Here is a 9,659-nt window from a genome sequence, read left to right as displayed (position 1 = left end):
ATATAAGTCATAGCACAAGAATGACGAATGTAAGTCATAGTACAAGAATCACAAATATAAGTCATAGTAAAAGAATCACGAATGTAAGTCATTGTACAAGAATCACGAATATAATTCATAGTACAAGAATCAAGAATATAGTTCATAGTACAAGAATTATGAATGTAAGTCATAGTACAAGGATCACGAATGTTCGTCATAATACAAGAATCACGAGTGTAAGTCATTGTACAAGAATCACGAATATAAGTCATAGTACAAGAATCACAAATGTAACTCACAGTACAAGAATCACAAATGTAAGTCATAGTACAAGAATCACATATGTAAGTCATAGTACAAGAATCGCAAATGTAAGTCATTGTACAAGAATCACGAATGTAACTCACAGTACAAGAATCACAAATGTAAGTCATAGTACAAGAATCACAAATATAAATCATAGTACAAGAATCACAAATGTAAGTCATAGTACAAGAATCACAAATGTAAGTCATAGTACAGGAATCACAAATATAAGTCATAGTACAAGAATCACAAATGTAAGTCATAGTACAAGAATCACAAATGTAAGTCATAGTACAAGAATCACAAATGTAAGCCATAGTACAAGAATCACAAATGTAAGTTATAGTACAACAATCACAAATATAAGTCATAGTACAAGAATCACAAATGTAAGTCATAGTACAAGAATCACGAATGTAACTCACAGTACAAGAATCACGCATAAACGTCATAGTACAAGAAGTACGAATATAAGTCATAGTGCAAGAATCACGCATTTACGCCATAGTACAAGAATTACGAACTAAGTCATAGTACAAGAATCACGAATATAAGTCATAGAACAAGAATCACAAATGTAAGTCATAGTACAACAATCACAAATGTAAGTCATAGTACAAGAATCACAAATGTAAGTCACAGTGCAAGAATCACGCATTTACGCCATAGTACAAGAATTACGAACTAAGTCATAGTACAAGAATCACGAATATAAGTCATAGAACAAGAATCACAAATGTAAGTCATAGTACAACAATCAGAAATGTAAGTCATAGTACAAGAATCACAAATGTAAGTCATAGTACAAGAATCACAAATGTAAGTCATAGTACAAGAATCACAAATATAAGTCATAGTACAAGAATCAAAAATGTAAGTCATAGTACAAGAATCACGAATGTAACTCACAGTACAAGAATCACGCATAAACGTCATAGTACAAGAAGTACGAATATAAGTCATAGTGCAAGAATCACGCGTTTACGCCATAGTACAAGAATTACGAACTAAGTCATAGTACAAGAATCACGAATATAAGTCATAGAACAAGAATCACGAATGTACGTCATTGTACAAGAATTATGAATGTAAGTCATAGTACAAGAATGACGAATATAAGTCATAGTAAAAGAATCACGAATGTAAGTCATTGTACAAGAATCACGAATATAAGTCATAGTACAAGAAATACGAATATAAGTCATAGTACAAGAATCACGAATATAGTTCATAGTACAAGAATTATGAATGTAAGTCATAGTACAAGAATCACGAATGTTCGTCATAATACAAGAATCACGAATGTAAGTCATTGTGCAAGAATGACGAATATAAGTCATAGTACAAGAATCACGAATGTAACTCACAGTACAAGAATCACAAATGTAAGTCATAGTAAAACAATCACAAATATAAGTCATAGTACAAGAATCACAAATGTAAGTCATAGTACAAGAATCACAAATATAAGTCATAGTACAAGAATCACGAATGTAACTCACAGTGCAAGAATCACGCATAAACGTCATAGTACAAGAAGTACGAATAAAAGTCATAGTGCAAGAATCACGCATTTACGCCATAGTACAAGAATTACGAACTAAGTCATAGTACAAGAATCACGAATGTAACTCACAGTACAAGAATCACAAATGTAAGTCATAGTAAAACAATCACAAATATAAGTCATAGTACAAGAATCACAAATGTAAGTCATAGTACAAGAATCACAAATATAAGTCATAGTACAAGAATCACGAATGTAACTCACAGTGCAAGAATCACGCATAAACGTCATAGTACAAGAAGTACGAATAAAAGTCATAGTGCAAGAATCACGCATTTACGCCATAGTACAAGAATTACGAACTAAGTCATAGTAAAAGAATCACGAATGTAAGTCATTGTACAAGAATTATGAATGTACGTCATAGTAGAAGAATTATGAATGTAAGTCATTGTACAAGAATCGCGAATATAAGTCATCGTACAAGAATGACGAATGTAAGTCATAGTACAAGAATCACAAATATAAGTCATAGTAAAAGAATCACGAATATAAGTCATAGTACAAGAATTATGAATGTACGTCATAGTAGAAGAATTATGAATGTAAGTCATTGTACAAGAATCGCGAATATAAGTCATAGTACAAGAATGACGAATGTAAGTCATTGTACAAGAATCACGAATATAAGTCATAGTACAAGAATCACGAATATAGTTCATAGTACAAGAATTATGAATGTAAGTCATAGTACAAGAATCATGAATGTTCGTCATAATACAAGAATCACGAATGTAAGTCATTGTACAAGAATCACGAATATAAGTCATTGTACAAGAAATACGAATGTAAGTCATAATACATTTATCATGAATAATATCATAGTACATTTATCATGAATATATTTTATAGTACATTTATCATGAACATAAGTCATAGTACATTTATCACTGATATATTATGCGACAATAGTCATTGAACATTAAATGAATCTGATTGAAGTATAGCTTATTTTGCCTCGTTAGTATGCTATTGGTGCAATCTGACCTGTAAACAACGTGTCGCTTTATTTCACGTTGGCTTCAATCTGCGATTCGAATGGCTTTTGTACCTTGAAGCTATTAGGATATTTCAAAGTAATAATTACATAGAAAGGCTTCCAGCTCCAGCAAATCTCTCCAAGGAAGTCTTACCTACAAGTGACAACTGAGCGACTCAATTTACAAAATGCCTTACAAATTCTTGTGTTACTTTGGCTTCTTCCCTTCACGTCACATATATTTAGTATTTACGTTTTCAGTTGTGTCCCAATGTACACCTCAATCATCTACTTATTGCTTGGTTCTCATGAATAAAGAACTGATTTTAAAGATGTGTAGCTAATTATCTCGAACTTTAAGTAGATTAAATATTTGTTTAAATACTGCTTAGACGTTTTTAGCTTATCAGGAAAGTGCTTTCCTCCGTCTCCCGACATGTACAGGAGTCTTCCTTTCAAGTGCTGGACTTGGATACACGTAGTAGGTGTAGAAGATGATTCCTTTCGTCTATTTTTCGGAATACGGTAAACATACATTTATCATGATACACTTGTCTGAAAGATACCGAAAGAACTATAAACTTGAAAACCTTCTGTCCCTTTTCCTTTTGGTTGAATTGTGGCATTCATCGATCTACACACATTTAGCAGTGATCACAGATTGAAATTTAATATCGTCTTCAACGCATATCCTTCCAATGTTTGCATGTATAGGTTCTAACGGCATATCAGCACAATCCTGACTATATAGTGCAATAGAACATTATCAGATTTGCCAGGAAATCAAATCCATCTGGCAAAAACGTATCCTTGAAGAAAAAGAAAAAAACACTTGCATGGTTGTATTTTTAGACTGCATTACTTATTAACAAAATCATGAACTTAAATACACTTATCTGCCCCTAAGGTACAGAAAGAGCAGATTTAATTTTCTAGGACCACGTGCACCCGACTTTTATAGAAGTTTGATCTCCTCCTGTATAAATAGGCTTGTTACTTCCTGTTATAATCATCTGATTTTGTCTGTTTTAAGTCACTGCTAATGAAGTCTTGTAAACTTCTACCCAGAGTATACATTGTAGAACACGGTGGTACGTGACCCAATTACATCGAAGGTTGTATACTTGCTGAGAACAGAACACGTATCTATAACCTGTTCCTGGAGCTATTTCTATGCTAATTTATAAATGTGAAGAGCAAGTTATAATGAATTAGTTGTAATTTTATTAAACGAAAAAGGCTTCTTCTTTCACTGCCGTTTTAAGGGAGTAGTAGAACGAGAGAATTCGATGTTGTCGCATATTAAAAGGTATTGAAATATAATCACAGAGGTGACATTAGGCTATGTGTGTGTGTGTGTGTGTGTGTGTGTGTGTGTGTTTGAGTGTGCTTGTAATTTCGAGTTTTAACGCAGCTTTAACAATTTTCCAGTCATATCGTAAGATGTCTGCATTGCGGCAGTGTATAGTGATGTCAAACACTGGGGCATCATGCTGCAGACATGTGACATGATGATCCCACCCAGTCATATTATCCTGACACCAGGCTGACCAGTCCTAAAACACGCCACTTAATGCTGACCTCCTGGCGAGGCAGCTGTTAGTACCATTTTTATAAGTCTTTGGTATGACTCAGTGGGGTCCGAATCCACGACCTCCCGCATTCGAGGCGGACTCTCCAACCACTTAGGCAACCAGAGCATTGTTTGTTTGTTTAAATTTGATTCCCAAACATTTATTTTTGTACTCTTAGAATATTCTTCTCAGCATTTTTAAGTACATGTTGTTAATTCATGTGTTATAACTACTTCATCTGAGGCATAGCGATAAGGTTCTTTTCCATGTTCAATTCTAGAATAATGAGTTTTTGTGGAGTAGAACCCAATCCTTTTCAGAATATGATAGACTACTATTCATGGCTGATAGTATATTTGGCGGGGAAAATACTTGGAACATCCGCCGATTCACAAGGAGTTATTAGCAAGCTTTCTCAAATACCCACGTTGGTCAGGCTGAAGCACAGACCCGGCCTTAGGATGTGAGGGGCCCAAGGCAACAAAAGCGATGAGCGGGGCCCCAAGCAAAAATTGCATTTCGGAGTTGATTTCCTGAAAGTGCGAGGCCAAGGGGATTGCCAAGGCGAATCGCTCAGGCAGATTCATATTCAGGCATCCATCGGCGAGATATGCGAGTGATTTGCAGAGGAAAGGGAGTTAGATTGATCGGTCTCCAAGGCATCATTATCGCAATGAACATTGCAATGGTTGATTCGTTTTTATTTTCTTTAAAATCGTGTCTATAATAAACAAAGCTGATTATGTTACTTTAGGCTAGATTCAGAATAACAGATGGACAATTTTTGGTTTACCCTTAACTTGTAACTGCAATAAATGTAAATTCAATACAAGTCATTATGTCTGTTGTGTAATTATTATCACAGGAAATGCATGAATAAACAAAGTTTAAAACCCTTTAGACTTTATTAGACAAAGCTTCACGCCCTCTAGATTTACTGAAAATACCCATTTACGGAAGATGTGTCCTCGTCACTGGCTGGGAGTAAAAATACGGAGATAAACAGTATTTGGATATAGTAGTCAGGAGTTAGTACCAAAACTATGACAGATATCTACTCTGCACTTGGGTTGCTGTTACTATGAGTTACGACTGTATGGTCATAATCTAAGTAACAGAAAAAAAGTAAAAGCAGTAAGTTTTATTAAAATTAATAAATAATTTATTTATCAAACTTCTAAATGAAACTGTGAGAGTAACTTACAGTATTATAAAAAAAATCAAAATAATCCTGATCAAGTTTTATGAAAACCTGAAACAATGAAAACAATGAAAAGTTCCATATGAACATCAAAACCGGAAATGTACTGGTCCGCCAAGAATATTGACGTTGTCAAGATGGTGTCAACCAGAAGTCATTTGAATAATTCACAACAGTTCTATAGAAGTATCATAGCCCAAAATGATGGGCACTTTCTATTTCCACTGAACAGACGAAAATAATATTTTTCCACTTGAATATTATCTAAGTACAACATAAAAAAATCTTATGCAGACTTACAACAGGAACACAAGAAATGAGGATAACTCCAAAATCGGAATAAATCTCATTTCTCGGTACATATGCACACCTTCCATTTTGACAATATAAATCACAATATATCCCAAGTGAATATTCTTGCTACTCATTTTGCCTCGAACTTTCCAATTCATGTGGGAAGTTACTGAATTCCTCTAGTGGTCCAAACTCCATTTTGCGTTGACAATTTAGGCCTAAGTCGTCATTGAGACTAGTATTAGTACTTGTCGACACATAGGTAAGCATCTATTTATAGACCCTAGGTAATTGTCGCACTCATCGCAGACTCAGGCCATGTAAGCAAAATCTAACTAAAGATATTCTGTACAATTTATAACCATGAATAAAAATTACATGAATTAAATAAAATTATGTACCAGTCACTTTAAAGATATAGATACACATACTATTATCATAAGATAAAACAGTCCGACACAAAATTATTGATTTAAATGATGATGATGATGATGATCATGTTGATGATGATGATGATGATGATGATTTGTTTTAGAAGTAAAAGTACTTTTACATTAATATTTAAGGATATTGGTGGAACTGTTCTACCTCTAATCTTTCGGACAATTAAGTACATCGTTTTGTTTCAACGGCTTTCCTTGAACTTTGTTTCGTCGTCAATAAGTATAGTGTCCTGGCATGACTAGTGCGACTTAAATGTATCTACATGCACCGAATGGACTATTTAACATTAGATGCATTGTGTGAGCAATTTGTTTAAATAAATACACGAATTCAAAGATATAAAATATATGTCAACAGGTCCCGATCATCTGCAATGATAAAATAATACATATGCATTTGTATATATTATGAAAGACCCCATTTCAAAAGCGATATTACATAGTGCTGCATCGATTTTAGTGTAGTATACGTTATTACAAATGCTGCACCGGTTTAGTGTAATAGATGTTATTTGAAAGTACTTCAACGGTTTAGTGTAGGAAGTTTTATTACAAATGTTTGCCGGTTTAGTGTAGTATAAGTTGCATGTCTGGTGTAAGCCATTATAATTATTTGCACTGGTTTAGCGTAGTATACATCATGGCAACCGCTGCAATGGATTCAGAAGCATATATTATTATAAGTGTCGAAAGACTTTAGTGTAGCACATAGATAGATAGATAGATAGATAGATAGATAGATAGATAGATAGATAGATAGATAGATAGATAGTGTATTTAGATAAATAGATCGATATATCGATAGATAGATAGATAGATAGATATGGGTGGGTGGGTGTCGTCATTTTACTCTTGGATAGCTCCATTATGTTCTATATGGACTGTGTCGTACATGCATGTACACGTGCTACATAAATACCAGTCTGCTAGATCTCAGAAACGAAAGCAGCCGATGTTATTGATGGCCGTCTGATTCCAGTTGTTGCAAATTTGTATACGTCTGAAAGCAGCAGCAACAGTTCATTAATCGCATAATATGCAATACATCCACTTCCAGCTTCATTTAGAATTTGATGTCTATCTTTATTGTGGTCATTTCCGAGAGGAAATACATAATCTTTGTTTATTGGATATCGTGAAAACTAGTCTGAGTATCAGATTTGTGTTTCTATGACTTTAAACCCACAGTGAATGAATACATTGATTTTCACATTTTTTGATAGTTTTAGCGATACAGTTCCTTCAAGTCATTTTGTTTGAAAGCGTGTTGTGCATCAACTTGCACACAAATATAACGCCAATGTATTAGTCTATTTAAAAAAATTAATTAGTTTTTCTCGCCGTGGCATGCCAAGTTAACACTAAATAACTTGGTCGTATAAGGTAAGATTTGTATTATATTAACTGTCACAGTTTATGGGCTTGTAGAAATAAAAATAAAAGCAAAATTTATTGTGCCGGTTATTTGTATTAATTACTTTAAAAAAGTTAATTTGTTTCTTCCCATCGTCTCCCACGAAGCAAATCTAGCGGTACATTGGATCGGCCACTATTTTATATTTATCAGTATTTTAAACGAAAGATCTCAATTGTTCTGGTTCAGACTTTAAATAAAGGAAGAGGAACCTTAAAACAAATATATGGTATGTTATGCAATTCAAACTTTCTCGTACAAGAAATATATTTTGGAATTTCCTGCGAAAAGACACAGCTGATTGATTCGATTATTTTATAGTGTTTTGCCTCCTTCCTCTGGCCATTACATCTAGGTAGTTGTGACCCTGTTTCTCACTGTTTCTTTAACAATAATTTGACAGTACAAAATGCTTTGTAATATAACAACACAAATGTAATTACATTTATTTTGTCGTTAGAAGTCAAAATCAAACCCCAAACTATCAATACACATTGCTTGATCCAAATATTTATTGTCGTTAGAAGTCAAAATCAAACCCCAAACTATCAATACACATTGTTTGATCCAAATATATACACCTTTCTTAACAGCGTTGTTATATAAAACTAAATACGGAAACAATAGGCCTCTAAAAATAGTTAACTTGTATGGTCGTCATATGGTTGGTATCGACCACTAATCCAAACAAACTTTCGCTCAAGGCACTTGCCGTCAGTTTGGGTAGGTTTTTTCGCTCCATTTTCATTGTGTCCGATCAACCGATGTGCTTATGCACGCAGAAAGAACCTTGGATTAAGCCAGTATTGAGGATGCATACTATATGTCCTCGTTTATAAGTCGAGTCTATCTGCAAACTGCACAGACCAGATCTGCCGTCATATAATGCATTAGCAGGTCTGGGTCCATATAGCAGTAATATCGTTAGTCCTTGGTCCCCATAATGTGATGGAAAATAACGGTCTATATTGTTTAGTATATATGGTATGATATTATAATTCTGTCAAACAAGATGAATTATGTCGTTTACGGATTTATGTCTTCAAACAAATGTCAAAGTGTGTCATTTTCAAACCTCGTGAACAACGTTAGATTACTTTCTAATGCAATTTTTTTAAGAAACTGTAGGAATTATCCTGAATACAGTTTGGCACGTTTCTGTCAGACTTTTACATAAAGTCCCTCACTGTTATCAGCAATAAAACATATAACACTTTTCGACATTAGAAACGTACCCTTTGACCAACATCAGAAGCGTAGCCCTAACTGATATTAGAAATGTACCCTTGACTGTTATTAGTAATGTACCCTTGACTGACATTAGAAACGTAGCCCTAACTGACATTAGAAATGTACCCTTGACTGATATTAGAAATGTACCCTTGACTGATATTAGAAATGTACCCTTGACTGACATTAGTAACATAATCATGGCTGACATTAGAAATGTACCCTTGACCGATATCAGAAATGTACCCTTGACTGATATTAGTAACATAATCACGACTGACATTAGAAAAATACCCTTGATTGACATTAAAGTGTGCCCTTCAGTCTTAATACTAAGATACCCTTGACTAACACTAGATACGTGCTCTTGACTAACACTCCATTTCAGCAATCCTTAACTGCCCATAGTCAAAGTGTCCAAATACATAACGGTAACAATGAAGATAAGTCTAGATTTGAGAAATAATAAGGAGGTTCTGTGTGTTGTATTGGTCTGACTTTTTTAAATAAATCAGACAATGGCTATGCGTATGTGTGTTTTGTTTGAGAGCATGCAAGGTGACATAAAAATGTGTTGATATCAACGCTTTTGTTTTACCTTGCGTACAAATTATATAACTTAATGAATACTTTTTCATTAGCAAATAAAGACATTAACTCCTACATTTA

This window comes from Sinohyriopsis cumingii, chromosome 10 (genome assembly GCF_028554795.1).
Source record: "Sinohyriopsis cumingii isolate HCF-2022 chromosome 10, ASM2855479v2, whole genome shotgun sequence".
Classification (NCBI taxonomy): domain Eukaryota; kingdom Metazoa; phylum Mollusca; class Bivalvia; order Unionida; family Unionidae; genus Sinohyriopsis; species Sinohyriopsis cumingii.
Note: the sequence above shows the minus strand (reverse complement) of the source record.